Below are 19,094 nucleotides of genomic sequence, written 5' to 3'. Positions count from 1 at the left end.
GCCGACTCCCGGCCCTTGACGCTGAGTGTGGACCTGTGGGCTGGTGCCCCAGGCTGGTGATACGTGCGGCGGGAAGCGGCGGCCCCGCGGTGCGCATTGATGGTGGAAGCAGAGGGCAATGAATCCTGGCGGCCCGGGACGGTTCGTGGGCCACACTTGCTGATGTTATAGGAGCATCCCTGTCTACAGAACCTGCAGATGGAGCCACCATTGACGCTGAGTGTGGACCTGTGGGCTGGTGCCCCAGGCTGGTGATACGTGCGGCGGGAAGCGGCGGCCCCGCGGTGCGCATTGATGGTGGAAGCAGAGGGCAATGAATCCTGGCGGCCAAGGACGGTTCGTGGGCCACACTTGCTGATGTTATAGGAGCATCCCTGTCTACAGAACCTGCAGATGGAGCCACCATTGTGCTGCGTGAGTGATAACTGACAACGGCAGCCTCCATTTTAACTGCCTGACCTGCCACAGCCAGCAGTGGAGACGCGCTCCCCGGCTGCCTGGACGGGGCTGAGGTGAGCAGGGTGAGGCCCCAGTTTGGCTGCCTGTGGGGTGCTGGGTTTGCTGGCCCCCCAACCAATGCTGTTTAACTGCCCCCTATGATAATTGGAGTTCAGCCTGCCACTGGCGACCATTTTGTGCAGCGTGTGCTGCAGTGGATCTGCACTTTTGGGGATGGACGTCTGAGCACTGCTGAAAGAGGGGGGCAGCGGCAACGTTCTAGACCCCTGGGACTTTGGTGGAGCGCTGGGTTTCCTCCTGGCGGTGCCTTTAGATCCTGGGAGACCCTGCTTGGGTGCGGTGCCACGGAAACTTGGGAGCGGCTACTTGTCGACATATTGGATTGACATTGCTTCACTGCTGCCACGGCTGCCCGCGAGGCTGGCGTGCTAGATATTCATTCAGCTTGACGCTGGAAGGCTGGTATTTATACGCACATTGGAGGGCACTGGCTGTATTGCTCTAAGGGGGGCAGTTCACATCCCTGACTTGCGGAGGCTGCTGGTGTAAGCGACATCGCTAGAGATTATGCTTGGGGCCACCGCATTGACTCCAGCGCTGCGAGTTGGGAAGAACGGACACCAAGCAAACTAAACTTCCGTTTGAAACGCGCAAGGCCCCAGGTCGTCGTCGCAGGAGCATGCGGACTCGGATGCCTCCGAGGCCGGATGAGGACTGGAAGTCCCTTCTGCTGGGCATGAAGCAAAGTCTCACGACCATTGGCACTAAAATTGATACAATGAACATGCGCATGGAGGCAGTGGTCAACAAGCTGGACCAGCATGAACAGTGGCTGAAGGAGAGGCTGAGACCAGGGTTTCAGACCTGGAGGATGGCGCCGCCGCGAGTACGGGGCAATTATCACAAATGGACAAGCTGCTCAAGATAACAGCCGACAAAAACGAGGATTTGGAGGCCCATTCCCGAAGAAATAATGTCCGTATCCTTGGCCTGGCAGAATCCACCAATGTGGGTCGCATGGAAGATTTCATTGAAAGGTTGGTTGTGGAGCTATTTGGCAGAGACTCTTTTTCAACGCACCTTACAGTGGAAAGAGCGCACCGGTCTTTAGGCGCTCACCCGCCACCGGGAGCGCCACCTCAACCGGTGATAGCCCGGTTTTTGAACTATCGGGACTGAGATACGACCTGCGCCTGGCCCGTGAGAAGAAACAGGTTCAATATGAGAACACTACCTTGGCATTCTACCCAGATTTTACACCATCGGTTCAGGAGGCCAGATGTAAGTTCTCTGCAGTCAAAAAAAAGTTCCAGGTGCAGGGCATCCCATATGCTATGCTATATCCGGCGAGGCTGCGGATAACGCATCGGAGTAAGCAGCACTTTTTCCAGACTCCACAGCAGGCTGAGGATTACCTTAGACAGCAGCGGCGGGGGTCGTCCAGGAAGTCGGAGGCACGGAGTCGCTTCAGATCCCATTCTCCATTGTCAGACTCTGATTTTCATCTGGCTCTCCTCCATCTCTTGGCTCTTCTGACTGGTTCGTAATTGGTGATGGACTATTATATCTTATGCAATAGGCATACTGTCCTGCTTGACACCTCTCCTCTCTCCCAAGGTAGCTGCCCGCTTATCAGCGAAGCAGTGAGTGGGTGAAAGTAAGGAGGGAGAGGGCGGGTCATGGGCCCCGGTAACCGATAACCGTCTGCTTGACTCTTGGAGGCACATGCACCCCGAGTTGCAGGAAGGCACACACTACTCAGCGGTACACTCATCCTGGGCCCGACTAGATTACATTCTCATATCGATTGGCATGACGCACTGGCTGTGTGATGCGTCCCATTTGGCCCGCACATATTCAGACCACTCCTGATCACTGGCAGTACTATATATAGGATTATCTAGCAAGTAGTCACAAATTTGGAGGTGCTTAAAGAATGACTATTGCAGAAGATCATATAATGTTTGTGATACTGCAAAAGTGCATAGCCCATGGTTATCATGTAGCTATCTGACAGTTTTCACAACATGGTCCCATCATAATCTAGCAATTGACCTGTGAAAAATAAGAGGAAAATTGGGATTACCCCAGAGAGGAGTAAAAGAGTGGGTCATATGGATAGAATATTTATAGCAAATTTCACCCCATATTTTACGAGTAACCATAATCTTAAAGTGCACATGAGTAAAATAATTTTGATTTGAGAGTTAACTTCAAAGCGAACCCCATAGCCATTTCATATCCAAGGGCTGGTGGGGACATTGTCGACATCTCTAAGTTAGCATGAGCCCTGCAGCCATTATGCTGCTTTGTGCACGTTACTACATGGCTTTATTTTTGTAAAGGACTTTGTTCATGCCTTTCACATGAGAACTGTCTTCAGTGTTCATGCTCTGCCTGTTCCTGGAGTTTAGTCTGTCCATTGTGTGCAAGGTCGATAAACAATGCTGCTTGTTATTCTGTTCTGGTCAGGCTCTAGCACCTACACAAAACATACCAATGCAGCTGTTGTTGGAAATTCGTACTTTGATATTATGGGGATGCATGCATGGGGGCACACACTTGGAGAGGGACCTTTCCAGAGACAAGAACGAGACAGCACCTATGATGTAGATCTCTCATCTAGAGGCTAAGGTATGGGGTCTGCTGACAAAGCTCAGAGATCTTCTATCATATAATAATACTTTTTCCTAGCAAGGGGAGGGAGGTTAGGCACTATAGTCTTTTTTCCAATGACTTTTATGATGGCATCTCCTGTCATGATAGATGGACTAGCTGCTATGCTGACCGTACTTGTACTATGCATTTTCCTGCTTGTTCTGGCACGTATACTGCATGTTATGGCACATTAGTTGAAATAAATACTTTAAACTATTTTGTGTCTCTGTCAGACCTTAGGGCGTGTCTTGTTACCGCGATACATTAGAGACCCGGGAGTGTTGTGTTCTGGGGTGCCAGATCATTTGATTCTCTGTGAGTGAGTAGGAGAGCAAGTGAGGCACTATAGCTACTCGGTCCTGGGCTCGTGGGTACTAAGGTTGTAGCAAGACTCAGGACTCAGCCCCTATACACCAAGGTTCCATAATCCTGCATATTTTCTGTGTTTGTGCAGAATCCATGCAACATGGCGCCACCAACATTTGGTCTGGTACTTATTCACGAGACCCCTGAGTAGCGCTTGTGCTTGTCCACAATTCCTCTAGCACCTGTTTACGGAGACGTCCATGGTGTGAAGGCTTTGCCTCCTATATTTATGTTTTATAGGTTTTTCAAGCTTGAATTTACTTTCTTTCTTGACCTGGTTCTGCTCTACCATTCTTTTGGTTTATCCTTTTTCATTTTAATTATGGCAGTCGCTATTAGAGTGCCTAACCCCACAGGGGTTGCATCATTCTTGACTCAATGGCCAGTCCCCAATGTGGGGATTACTATTATCTTTGTTGTCGAAGCGGATGCCGCTTACCGCTTTGAGGTTTTCTATTGTTGGGTTACATTTCCCGCTGTGGTTGGGAATGAAAATTTGTTTCATGAATATACAGTGGCGGCGCTACCGCAGGCTTATCAACCTTATGCATTACTTGAAGTTCCTCTGACAGCCTGGGAGCATGCCATCTGGTTTAATGGTGCCCTACCTCACCCTGTTTCAGTGGGGTCAGTAAAGCCCCTTATCGGTCAATAAGGGTCACTTGGTCCATTTTGGTGGGTTTTACTCCACATTAAAATTATGTTAATGTTACACATGCAGAGCTTTGTCAGTTACATACCATGCTGATTCATATATACAGAAGTGTGATACAGTTTATGTCACATGCAATTCAAGTGGCTCTGGTTAGAGCTGCTCCTCAACCGCCAGAACCTGCTGGTGGTCTTGCCATTAGTCCTGTCATGCTGTGATGGGCAAACGTCCTCAAAATCGTGATGACTTGCCATTTTGGCTTGAACAGAAAGTTGAGCAACTTGAAGCTGTTTTTCCATACACAACTCCTTTAGAGTCCTTACAATGAGCTTACAAAGTGGTTTGATTCCCACTTTAAGTGACTTCAGAGAAGGCCAGTCTGAGCAAACAAGACGCGACCCGCAGCGCCAGTTTGATGTAAAAGTCAAGCAGGGGAAACCACCTCCATATCATGCCTCATTCCAGAAAAAGAAAGTTTCCGCTTTGACTGCAAAGTATGCCTCAGACGGTGAGAACCTTGCTCCTCGACAGGAGTTGGGCGGTGAACCTTCTCAACAGCGCTGCGGAGGTTACCATAGTGCGGTAGACACTCCACCCGTGTCTGGAGGCGAAAGCAACTGACACTTTCAGTACCATGGAAACAGCTGCCACTTGAGTTGACCATCCTGATAGACTTTATGAAGTGATTCTCTAAATTAAAGTGATATTAAAAGCCTGATTAAAGCAGTGGTTTGGGAGAATATCACCTCTTGCTATGATTTTTTGTTAGCGGAAATTGTTTGGCCTCTCCTTTTATATTTGCTTCCTCTGGAGGGGAAAATGTTATTCTACCTAGTTTTTCACAATATGTTCCTGATGACGATAAAATTGCTTATGCCTCCAAGTGGGCTTTAACCTTTGCCTGGCATTATATCGCATTCAGGCAGGTTGGGACGAGGGTTCTCTGGATCATTTGATTCCTTTGAGTTCTGGGCCTCAGCTCCACCCACAATTTTCCATCAAACAAGATGCTAAAACATCCGTGAGTGACATTTTGACTCAATGGAATATCAGGGTGCAATTCAAACCTGTGTTTCATCGATGAATAACCCTCTTTTTCCGATATTGAAACCGGATGGTTCATCTCATATAGTTTTGGATTACAGACATTTGAACAGTCATTTTCATACCTTTGCGGTTCTGAACACCCATAGCTCTGCGTTAGTAAATAACATTGTTCGAAAAAAGTACAACTTTGGATATTTCCAACGGCTTCTGCAGCCACTCTTTGCCTCCAGAGAGCCGTGATTTGACCGCCTTCAATGCGTTAGGAAATCAGCGCCACTATGCAAGATTGCCTATGGGATATAGGAATAGCTCTGGTGTGTTTAAGGTAAGCAGAGTGTCCCTTTTGCATGAGATCGACCCTGATGCTTTCTCATACGTCGATGACATACATTTGATGGATGATGAATTACAGACACTTCTCTGGCTTGTGGACCACATTATCACTTATTTTGCACACATTGGTTACAAATTCAATTTTGCTAAGTCACACTTCGCCTTCTTAGTGGTTCTTTTTCTTGGTTACAAGCTCAATAATAAAGGTAGTGGGTTGGCCCCCTCACTTTCTGCTTAAATGTGCTCAATTGCAAACTCCAACTGCACTGAAAAAATTGCAATCTTTGCTGGGTTTTTAAAATTTTGGGAGGACATACATTCCTGATTATGCCAAGCGTAACAAACCTCTTTACTCATTGATACAACCTTCTTTCTCGGCTTCCTGTTGGCTTCTGGAACATACCGGAATTCTTCAGTCTCCGCAGTCTGACCTGCTTGGGACCAACTTCTTGTTAACATGAGACAACTCTACAAATTTGGTCATAAGGATTGTACCAGACTCGCTTTACTTTCTTGACGTTCAATGACGGGGACACAGGCCATACTGCTTATAAATTGCATTTTTATACTTCGGCTGAAATGCGTTTCTCTTCTACAGAAAAGATTTTGACAGCTGTGCAGATGGTGACTCTGAAGGAACACTCTCTGGCTAAGAACACAGCATTTTCTTGGTTTCACTGGTACCTACAGAGGCAGTTACAAAGGCTAGTGTCCCGAATTCAAAAGCCTTCCATCCAAGTTGGATACAATGGGCTAGTACTTTGACGTCGGCTGATGTCAATTTCATCTTTGACCCTTCTTTGCAAACACAGGAGTTTTTACAATATAAACCTGTTCATTCACCTCCTTTATCACTACCCCCTCTATATCAGTACAAGTGCGATATTTACAATGATGGATCTGCACAGCCAGCCATTGGTTCTAAACATGCTTGTTCTGTGGCCTGTTCAATTGTGGCAGGTTTGATTGCTGACTAGGATTTTAAATCCTCCTTAGTGCACACTGTGGGCCCGATTCACAGAACTAACTTAAGACAAAATCCTAAACTTACTACTTTTGGTATTCACAGAAGTTAGGATTTTGTCTTAAGTTTGTCTTACAACACAAATAAGGGTTTGGCATCAAGAGGACTCACGTTTTAATTCACGGACCTCCACTAGTATTGGGAATAGCTATATCCCAACCACCGGCAACACGTCCAAATTTAGCCAGGTCCTGAAACTCTTGAATTTCAATTAAAACAACCTGCAATACAGCCCTTCATAGCCTCACGCAAAGTATGACACCACAGCTCACAAAAAAGTCAGAAGAGTTGAGACGTGAAAAGTGAATGATGAGGAGGCACCTCACGTACGCAACACCAGGAAGGCTGCCAGCTGGTTCTCGCTGGTATGCCCACGTTTTGTCATCATTGGTTGCCCACTCATAGAAATAGTGTCCAGTAAAGGAAAAGGTGGATAGACAAAGAAAAAGAAATAATTTTTTAATGGAAACTTTGCTGTCCCCATAGACAAAGAAAGAGAATGAAAAACCCAGTGTATTGCCAAGAACAGGTGTTCCGAGCAATGTTGAAATTGAGTTGAAAACTCACTGTAGGTCACCCTCTTTATTCACAACCAGTGAGTTCACTCAAAAATAAAAGCACTATATGTCGCTAACCTTTATAAGGAAGGCCAACATGTTTCATTGCCATTAATCTTTATTGTGGCAATTTCGTCAGGGCATGGGGTTTTAAACACTCTCCTCACTGGACATCCACTTTTGTGTTACAGAAGGGCTGTATGAAAAGCAGGAAAGAAGAGAAATAGGATGGCAATTTTCTATTTGTTCTTCAATAAAATATGGACCAACCATTCATCGATTACACCAATTGCTCGTTACCATAGGTGTATTTACCATGTAAAGGCCGAGTGTATTCGTACCAGCCTTCACAATGTCAATCGGGGTTCTACTAAATATTACTTTTCCCGATTCTTGGAAATGCGCTGAAACTAGCGCGTGTTCCACCTGTGGAAAAGAGGTTTGCAACTTATCATCAAGTACCAATGCATGTTAAAAATGGTGATTTCCGCAGGTATATGCCCTACCTACAATCTCATTTTATATGTCTCTAAAAGCCAGTTATATTCAAATACCAGCAGTGTTTTGACCACAAATCCGCTTTCCTCAACAGATCAATGCTCAACATGGTCCCTCCTTGGACTCGTTATAACCACACAGAAAATCACCGCATCCGCAGCATTTCACCACCTTTGTACCGGGGTTCTAAGAACTCTCAACGTAACCTCTATCGGAGGGATCCTTATCTCGTCACCGCCTCGAGTCAGAATCATTTCACAGCCTCTGATGTAGTCTCTCTATGCCGCGCCCCTCCGTCCGCTTCACGTGTAATAGTAGCGACGGCTCGAATCTACAGCGACCATGGCGGCCATCTTAGAGCAGTCACTATCGCTCATGGACAGCTCTACATGAGCCCTTCAATTGTTTAATTCTCCAGCATGACAGCACAATTTAAATGAAATGCACAAGCTTCTCATATATATTCCTCAAACCATGTAAACAGCCATTTTTAGAGCTAAATCAGTCTGTGTCATTATTAAAAAGGAATAGACTCCTGCAACTCCTAACTTCAATATGACGCTCCTGTCGCTCATAACATGTTCAGATGTGTTCAGTTGTTTAATAATCAGCCACAGCATCGCAATTTCCCACACCGAAGGAAAACCTTAGGATTAGCTAATATATTCCTCAGACCATGTGAATTGCTAATGTGGAGCTAGATCAAAATGTGTGGAGTGGTGTTACTAACTGCTCACTTTGTTCCACTTGATGTGATCATCAGGCCTATGAGATCCGCCTTCTCAGTATAAATCCAACGGGCTTCTTTGGTCGCCAGCACTTTATCTATGGTATCATTACTGGCTAACACCCTCTCCAGGACAACCCATCTCAAGGCTTGCAGATCATGTTTGGATTCACCAAAGTGTTGTACCAAGCGCGTGGTGAGCTTGCCGGCTTTGATGGTACTCAAATGCTCCTGAATCCGTATCTTTATTTTTCTGGTAGGGAGGCCTATGTACTGTAGCCCACACTCACAAGTAAGTCTGTAAATCACATTTGTCGTGTTGCAATTTGAAAATGTATTCAAATGCCATTTTTTACCACTGTTGAGATTGACATAATTTGTCTTTTCTGTCAACTTACAGACTGAACATCCGCCACATGGGTAGTGACCAGCCGGCAATGAGGAAGATCTTTGCTTAGCTTGTGGTCGCGTGTGCACTAGCTTATCCTTTAAATTCGTTGCACGCCTTATTGCAAATCTAGGTTGTGGCATTTTGAAATCTGCAGTGGACAGCAGTGACCAATGTTTTCTCATCGATTGCCTGATCTTGGAGGCCAAAGGGTCAAAAGTCATAACCACCGTGAGGCAATCACTTTTCTCTCTTTTATTCCTTTCTAAGAGCGCCTCACGTGGTGTGTTGCGTGCTCTTTTACACGCTCTACTGATGACTTTTTTGGGGTATGCTCTTTGTGTCAGTTTATTAGAAAGCTCACCTGCTTGTTGAGCAAAAGTCTCAACAGTGGAGCAATTGCGTCGATACCTGAAGAACTGGCCTACCGGCAGGTTATCACGTAGGGCTCTCGGATGATATGAATTGTAATGTAGGAGTGAATTCCTATCTGACCCCTTTTGATGAACCGTTGTGTTCAAGGCCCTCCGCTGTACCTTAATGTCAAGATCTAAATATACCGCACACTCATTACTGAATGTCCAAGTAAATTTTAGACAAGGGTCAAGACTATTGAGCCAATTCAAGAATTCCAGGAGTGTGTTCTGATTCCCTTTTCCAAATGCACAGCACATCGTCAATATACCTCTTCCAGAGGCAAATATGTCTCTGAAAGGGGTTCGATGTGTGATACAGAAAATGCTCCTCAAACTGGTGTCATACTTTGCGTGAGGCTATGAAGGGCTGTATTGCAGGTTGTTTTAATTGAAATTCAAGGGTTTCAGGACCCTGCTAAATTTGGACGTGTTGCCGGTGGTTGGGATATAGCTATTCCCAATACTAGTGGAGGTCCGTGAATTAAAACGTGAGTCCTCTTGATGCCAAACCCTTATTTGTGTTGATAGATGTTGAGTGGAGGGCGGCTTTGCATTTTCCCTCTATAGCTCCTAGTTGAAAAGAGTTAAGTTTGTCTTACGACAAACTTAAGACAGACTTAAGACAGACTTAAGACAGACTTAAGACAAACTTAAGACTGACTTAAGACAGACTTAAGACAAACTTAAGACTGACTTAAGACAGACTTAAGAAAGACTTACGTTAGGATTTTGTCTTAAGTTTGTCTTAAGTTTGTCTTAAGTCTGTCTTAAGTCTGTCTTAAGTCTGTTTTAAGTTTGTCTTAAGTCTTTCTTAAGTCTGTCTTAAGTCTGTCTTAAGTCTGTCCTAAGTTTGTCTTAAGACAAACTTAAGACAAAATCCTAACTTCTGTGAATACCAAAAGTAGTAAGTTTAGGATTTTGTCTTAAGTTAGTTCTGTGAATCGGCCCCACAATATCTTGGTGACTGCACGGCTCAAATAGCAGAGCTACGTGCTTTGGTTTTGGCACTTGAATTTACTGATCCGGATGTTCTAACACTTAAGTGCCGATTCCGATCCGGCAAAAAAAATTACCGTCTGACTCGCATCCGTATTTTTTTACGTACGAATCGTACAAGTCCCGTACAAACGGGGAACTACAATTTGTACGTGAAAAATCCATACGAATGACTTCAGGAAAAGTCTACGAGACGTCCCTGGACATTTTTACATACAAATTGTAAAACTGAAGTCCGAGCGCGCAAGTACGATCCGTACCGGCCATCCGAAAACACAAGCGCATGGAAAAGGCTCCGTATGGATCGAACACCGTACCACTCGTATCCGGGTAAACTTGTGCCCGGGACACGAGTCGTAAAGCCTCCCCTCCCCCCACATGTCTGCATCGTACCCCCCATGTCCGCACTGTACCCCAGCCCGTACGTGTACGCACCGTACCCCACCACCGTACCCCAGCCCCGTACCCCAGCCCCATACATGTACGCACCATACCCCACCACCCTACCCCAGCCCCTAACTTGTACGCACCGTACCCCACCACCATCCCCCAGCCCCTCACTTGTACGCACCATACCCCACCACCATACCCCAGCCGCGTACTTGGACGCACCTTACCCCACCACCGTACCCCAACACCATATCCCAGCCCCGTACATGTACGCACCGTACCCCACCACCCTACCCCAGCCCCTTGTACACACCGTACCCCAACACCGTACCCCAGCCACTTACTTGGATGCACCGTACCCCACCACCGTACCCCAGCTGCGTACTTGGACGCACCGTACCCCACCACTGTACCCCACCACCCTACCCGAGCCTCTAACTTGTACGCACCATACCCCACCACCATCCCCAGCCCCTCACTTGTACGCACCGTACCCCACCACCGTACCCCAGCCGCGTACTTGGATGCACCTTACCCCACAACCGTACCCCAACACCATACCCCAGCCCCGTACATGTACGCACTGTACCCCACCACCCTACCCCAACCACTTGTACGCACCATACCCCACCACCGTACCCCAGGCGCATACTTGGACGCACCGTACCCCACCACCGTACCCCAGCCGCGTACTTGGACGTACCGTACCCCACCACCGTACCCCAGCATCCCGTATGTACGAACCGTACAACAACATTGCATATGTGAGCACTGTACAACAGCATCGCGTATGTACGCACGTTACATAAGCTAAAACGACTCGTACAGAACCAGGACACTGCAAAACAGCACAAGGAGGGTCAATTCGAATCGCACAACACCACAAAACACATCTACAGTACTAAAAACATCTAAAAGACTGAGCTGGCACATCCAAACAGGCAAACAGAGGCCCAAACTCACAACCACATCTTATAACACACCCACCAAAATTTCAAACCCAGCCACACCCACAAATGGACCAATAAAAAGGGCCCACACTCACAAACCATGAGCCTTTGCAACAGACCCACTGCTGACAGACACCACACACAAACAACAGCACCCATACACCTTAACTTACACACCATCACACAACCTCCTTCACACATACCCCCTCTACACATTCACACACACACCTACACATTCACACCCACACACCCACAACCATCCACACCCACACCCCACACCATGCCCACAGACAAGAATCCAAAGTTCACAAGGGAGGAGCTGGACATCCTTGTCAACGAAGTCATCAGAGTCGAGCCACAGCTCTTTGGAACATTGGTCAGACAGACCAGCATAGCTGAAAAATCACGCCTGTGGCAGAGGATCGTCGATCGGGTGAATGCTGTTGCGCCCATCAGAAGGACCAGGAATGAATGCCAAGCCAGGTGGTACGATCTGCGGAGGGCAGTCAAGCGCAAAATGAACGAGGACTATGCCCAGAGTAACATCACAGGAGGCGGGCTGCCCCGCAGACCGGTACATTACCATCCCTGGGAGGAGAAGGTGATGGCCCTGCTTCCGCCGGTGGGAATACACGGAGTCGAAGGAGTTGCCGAGCCTGGTGAGTACACAAACAACTTACGTAACATGGGGGTAATGGCATCCACACCCCAACTACAACAAATGGACTCATCTACCCCCAAGCCCTCACCGGACACAACCACACTCAAAAACAACGCTCATGCCACTAACATGTGTATGCCCCATTCACAAAGCAAGGCCATGCCATGTCCTAGCCTACACAAACCCAAGACTGGATGTCCGGGATGCTGGGAGGGTGGGGATCACTAAACATATTGTACAACTCAGAAACAGACACCATTGCCCTCAGCCCATATGGCCCAGGTACATACCCATGCACCATGCGCAATGCACAGGGACTGGCAAAGTACTGACAAGGTAGCTGACACTTGGCCCTGCTGTAGGCAGCACAAGGCCCTCCTGTGACAACTGCAAAATCTAACACAAACACAACCAGCTCAGATATCTAGAACAGGAACTCACACTCACTGACATGGCAGCATGCTCCATGGGGGGACAGATACATCACCTGGGAGACCCACTGCCAAATCACACTACACCCACCAGCAGGCACCGTCAAGCAATCAACAATCAATCATGGTACTTGTAAGGCGCGCTACTTACCTGTGAGGGTCTCTAGGTGCTGAGGGGGGGGGGGGGTTCCACTACTGCTCGTAGAGCCAGGTCTTGAGCAGTCATCTGAAGGCAAGTAGGTCTTGGGTCAGTCGTAGATGGGTTGGGAGGGTGTTCCAGGTCTTGGCTGCGAGGTAGGAGAAGGATCTCCCGCAGGCGGTCGTACGTTGGATGCAGGGGATAGCTGCGAGGGCGAGGCTGCTGGAGCGGAGCTGGCGGGTGGGGGTGTAGAAGCTGAGTCTGATGTTCAGGTAGGCTTGTCCGGCGTTGTGGAGTGCCTTGTGTGAGTGGGTGAGGAGCTTGAAGGTGATCCTCTTGTCGATGTGGAGCCAGTGCAGGTCACTCAGGAAGGGGGTGATGTGGCTGTGGCGGGGGGCGTTGTCGATCAGTTGTGCGGAGCCTTTTTGGAAGCGTTGTATCCGCCGTTGGTGTTTGGATGGGAGTCCTGTGTAGAGTGCATTGCCGTAGTTCAGTCAGCTGCTGACGAGGGCCTTTGTCACTGTTCTACTTGTTTTGGTCGGGATCCACCAGTAGATCCGGCGGAGCATGCGTAGGGTGTTGTAGCAGGAGGAGGAGACGGCGTTGACCTGCTTGGACATGGAGAGGGAGGATGCGAGGATCATTCCTAGGTTGTGTGCGTGGTGGGTGGGTGTCGGTGCTTTCCCCAGAGCGATCGGCCACCATGAGTCGTCCCAGGCTGAGGGTGTGGGTCCCAGGATGAGGACCTCTATCTTGTCCAAGTTCTGTTTCAGATGGCCGCTCCGCATCCAGTCGGCGATGGACCTCAGCCCTTGTGGATCGTTGTTTTGGCGGTGTGAGGGTCCTTGGTGAGGGAGAGGATGAGCTGGGTGTCATTGGCGTAGGAGATGGTTTTGAGGTGGTGGGGGCGGGCCACTTGTGTGAGGGGGGCCATGTGGATGTTGAACAGCGTCGGGCTGAGGGATGATCACTCACCCCTTACACAAGCACACACCCCCGGGGCAGCCAATGGAGTTACCCACTCTCACAATGGACATGTGACACAACAAGATCAAGCCACAGCCAAAGAAGCATCCAAGCCCAAATTCGATATGTCAAACACCCTGGAGAACATCTCAATCAGTCCCCTGCAACATACCCATCCGCAAGTGAACATTGATGTGAATGCTAGGCACATACAACTACCTGGAGGAACTGTGGCAAATAGAATATGTGTGAAACATGGATGTAGCATTAAACAGCATTAACATTGTCTCTCTCTCACACACAGGGCAACGTCATGGATCTCCCCCCAACAATGGGGGAGAAGAACCACAGTCCCAGGCTTGGGAGGAACCTGATCCCACCGGCAGCGACACCTCACAACACTCCGCGGATTACCCCAACCCACCTGGCCCCTCTGGTGTCCAAGCCCCTGCAGCACCTGCTTCAGGTACACCTATGCCAACCACCACCACCATTCCTGCCACATCCCAGGAGACACCCAGGAGCCCTGCCCACACTGAACAACTGAGCAAGTCTGACCTGGAGGGACAAGGTTCGCCGGGCACCCAGGAGGAGGCAGCCAACACCGACACTGCCATCCCTCAGGGGTCCCGTAGACCCGATGTGCCCACAACGACAGGCCAGGCTCGTGTGGGCAGGGGTGGCGGAGTGGAGGCAGGCAGAGGCGAGAACCTGACCAGCCAGCTGAAGAGACCGGTATGTCACACGTCCGCAACATCATGGAGGCATACCGGCGTGACACCAGGGCCATCAGTCAGGTAGTGGCGACCCTCACAGACATTAAGAATCAGCAGGCCGAGCAACACACCAGTCAACAACAACACCAAGGACGAATGGAGGCAAGACCATTCACTCCGTCGGATCGCCGACAACATGGGCAACCCTCCCTGTGACACCAGGCGCAGACCAGCACCAGCCACAGGGAGGGAGGAGGAGGAGGAGGATTCGTCCGACGGAGCATCCCAAACATCGTCAAGGCCTGAATCTGAGGGTCCCCGGAGGAAGGTGGGTCGTCCATGGAAAAGACCGTGAGAGGCAGCGGCCCATCCACATCTCCCAGATCACCTGGCCTGGCACCTGGCCTTCATGCGCAACAGCAGCACATCATTCACTGACATTCTCTGCCACATGGACTTGCTGGTCACAGTCTGACCAATGATGACCAACACTGTGGTCTGGACTCTGATGACTTCAAATGCCAAGGATAGCATCTCCCCCTGTGAACTTTGGATTCTATGCACCCGTTAGAGCACCTTATGTTATCTACCAAAATACGCACCCCAACGAGAATAAAACAATTTTTTTGTCATGAGATGTTGCAGTCATTTTGCATTAGTCCACAACATACGTGTGTGTTAATGTCAAACTATGCCTGAGTGTTGAACTAACTCCAGCCATCCATACCCTGGGATCTGAGTACGGTACAGGACACACATGGGTCACAATGTATCATCCAATACAGCCTGGGAGCCCAATACTCACCCGTGATGGCCTCATGCTGCTGAGGGGGGGCTTGAAGTATTGTGCGCACACACCAATCAGGAAGAGGATGATGAAGGCCTACAGGTCATGGCTCATGTGGAGGTTCCCGGGGAGTGAGTCCCAGGTATGTTTGGCCAGGTGGGAGAACCATCTCCTTCATGCTGGAGTGTTGTGGATGTGAAGAATGGTGGCCAGGCCAAGTTCGGATGCATTGAGTTGGGCCAACGGGGTCTTGCATGACAGACGTACAAGGTTGGTTTTGGGGTCTGGGGTTGTTGACTGCCTCCTGAGTGTGTGTGAGGAGTGTGAAGGTCATCCTGCAGCACACAGTGATCCCTTGCAGCTATCTCAGGTGGACGGTGATGTGGATGGGGTGCGGGATGTTGAAGCTGAGTTGTGCTGATGCACCCTGGATGTGGACAAGTTTCCCGTGAGTTAGGATGTATTTGCTCCGTAGAGGGTGGGGCAGTAGTTGACACGGCTGGTGTCGTGGACCTGGGGGATGGTCTGTCTTTCCTTGGAGTGGATCTATCAGAGGATCATGTGCATCATGCAGAGGGTGCTGCAGCATGAGGTACAGATGATGGTGATTTGCATGGCAAATGTGAGTGACAAATCCATGATGCACAACATCTTGGGTGCGTGGCCACTGGGTGCTTTTGTAGGGCCCCTGCGGGTGGGACACAAGGAGTTGAGCCAGCTGTAAGGGGACAATCCTCCGATGCTTACCTCAGTCCTGTACAAGTCCAGCCTCAGGTGGCTGATGTTCAGCCATTCATCCACGGACCTCATGCCTTCTTGAATGTTGGAACTGGCAATGGCTGGGTCTTTGGTGAGGGGGAGGAGCACCTGGCTGTCAATGGCATACGACATGATGATGAGGTTGTGTGCGCATGTGATGGTGGAGAGGGGGGTCCTGGACACATTGAAGATTGACACGCTGAGAGATGATCCCTGGGCCATGTGCCAGATGACGCCACTATGCCACATGCTGAAGGCCTGAGTCACACTCCCATGGCCTTGCTGGTGTACGGAGCCGGTGTGGAGCAGGAGGGACATGAGCTGGTTGGTGTGACAGGGCCTGGAAGGCGAGGCAGCACTGTGTAGGCAGTTGGAGTTGCACACTCAGCATGCAAAGGTGTCATGTGTGCGCTTAGGGTATGGCTGAGAGCAGGTGGTTTATTTTCGGATAGACATTGCTTGGAGGGTGGCTACAACATCAGACTGTAGTGTGATGTGGGTCATGCAAGGACATGAGGGTCATGCAATTTGCTCGTTGCATGTGGTGATGGTCCTGCCTTTGGCACCGCGTGAACCCAACAGTGGCACAGACAAGATGATGACAGCCAAATGAATGGCTGGAGGTAGGCAGGGAGGAGCATCTTTGAGGCGTGTGTGTTGCCGAATCCCGCCACTTTGTGGGCCCTTGCTGCAGGGGCTGCAGCAGCAGGCGGCATGTCCTTGAAACTATGCCAAAAGTAGCACACAAAGACAAGATGTCAGAAAGGACAAATGCAACAGGCGTAAGTAAAGGAAGGAGTGTCCGGTTACCCATGGAACACCCAGAGAAAATGGATGCACAATCACCAAAGATGACTGACACAAGATCAGGAAACAGAAGGACGAGCCGCGCACAGGAAACACACCCTCAGCAGGCGTTGACGGCCCGTCGTGGGGACCAACATGCCCAAATACATACACAACCATGGACTTCATGCACAATCGAGATTCTGACCTATGAAGACCTGCATGCATGTAGCCAAACTACACATAGACTCATATGCACAATCTTTGACAACTATGCCAGAGATGCCGCATGCAAAGTGACAAGATACCTGCATTGACAGAGATGATGCACCTTGGAGGGTGAGGAACACCCTTTATTACTCAGGCTCACACTAAGGGAAAAGCATCAATATGAACAGACACACAGGTCATTTGGATGAACATGTGGGACCTACACCGGACACCCCTTTCACAACACAGATGTAGTAAATCCTAATGGTCTGGCACACAAGTTAAGGGGATGAGCCAAACACCCACTTCTGCACACGGAGAGGCTGCAATTCCCCATTGAGCCTGTTATGGGGATGTCCCACACCATGTCCACCCGTAGCATCCCGTATATTTCTGAGGGATGTTATACACACATTGATGCCTTCATTAGAATCCACAAACCATTAGAGATGACTGTAACGAAGGTAGACTATCAATTCATGGGAGTCATGCTACATGTCATGTGCCCCATGGTGAGTCGACATTTATACATGGTAACCCAACATGCACAGGAGCAGTCCCCACACATTCCAAACACCTAACAACCCCAAAATGCCTTGCTGCAATCCTCACCCAAAATGACTTTTCCACATGTCCGTGCATGGAACGCTGATTCAGCACACGTTGCAATACTCATGAGGAATAGCAGGAGGCCAACGATGACACGACCAGACAAAATGCGCAAGAACCTGTGGATGACAGACACACAAGCAGTCAGCTACAAGATTCTCATCCGCATACATATGGTCATTTACTCTACAGGAATAATGTTGTCACCATGCAATTAGAACAATTAGGGTCACAGCTAAAATGATTGGAATGACATCATCACTCGAGTGACACATCAGAACACACATATAAGTCACTTAGCATACAGTCAGCTGGAAACAAACATTGCAACACATGACACACAAGGCTCCAAGCGTGCACACTCAGACACAGTGACTCACCATTATGAAAAGAAGTTGCGTATGAGCTGACTCCGGATATCCTCCTCCTCCTCCTCCTCACTTGCCTCGTGACCAAGCCCTTCATCCTCCACGGGTGGATGTTCCTGCTCATGTTGCTCCAGGATGAGTGGCACTGCCTTCTCCACTGCCATGTTGTGCAGCATGCAGCACACGAGGAAGATTTTGCAGACCTTCACTGGTGCATATGGGAGGGACCCGCCTGTCTTGTGAAGGCACCGGAATCGGCTCTTCAGGAGGCCAAACGTCCTCTCAATCACTCGCCTGGTCTGCCCGTGTGCATCGTTGTAACAGTGATCTGCAGCTGATCTTGGGTTGCGGAGAGGCGTCATCAGCCATGGCATGTTGGGATAGCCAGAGTTCCCTACATGGAAACATCATGTAAAAAAGTGGGTCAGGAGATGCCGTAAGATACAAAGATACCACAAAACACAGGACAAACAGAGTATACCCACCAACAAGACATGCTCATTCGTTGTGCAGCCGCAGCATCATTTCTGGCACCCTGCCACACCTCATGATGTAGGCATCGTGTGCTGACCCTGGAAAACGTGCACAGACATGGGAAATCAGCATGTTAGCAAGACACACCACAAGGGCATTTATAGAGTGGTAATGTTTACGGTTGCGATAGGCGACCTCCTGTGCCTGTGGTGGTACAAAAGCCACATGTGTCCCATCAATGGACCCAATGACATGGGGCATCCCTCCCAGGGCATAGAAATCACCCTTGACACCTGTCAACTCCTCAGGAGAGGGAAAATGGATGAATTCATCAAGGTGCTCCAACATGGCTGCCAAAACATCATGCAGGACACGGCTGAACATCGTCTGGGACATGCCACCAACATCAGCTATGGTGAATTGAAACGTACCTGTGGCAAAAAAATGTAGGGCTGCCATCACCTTCATCTTGGGGTCAGCGCAGTAGGATAACTGAGTCGCGGTTGGAGGTGCGGTGCCAGCCTGTTTGTCAGGTCCTTAAGCAACTGTTGGGTGAATCTGTAACAGCATATGCAGTCACGTTCCCTCATGGCACCCAAGTCTGGCATTGGTCTGGGGACAGGCGGTGCCCTGCAGAAATTGGGAATAAATAACGAAGAGTGAGAACATAACAACATCAATGTCAATGAACTGAGCACATGCTCAACTGCTAATACACATCTGCTGA

This window comes from Triturus cristatus, chromosome 3_1 (assembly GCF_964204655.1).
Source record: "Triturus cristatus chromosome 3_1, aTriCri1.1, whole genome shotgun sequence".
NCBI classification, from domain to species: domain Eukaryota; kingdom Metazoa; phylum Chordata; class Amphibia; order Caudata; family Salamandridae; genus Triturus; species Triturus cristatus.
Note: the sequence above shows the minus strand (reverse complement) of the source record.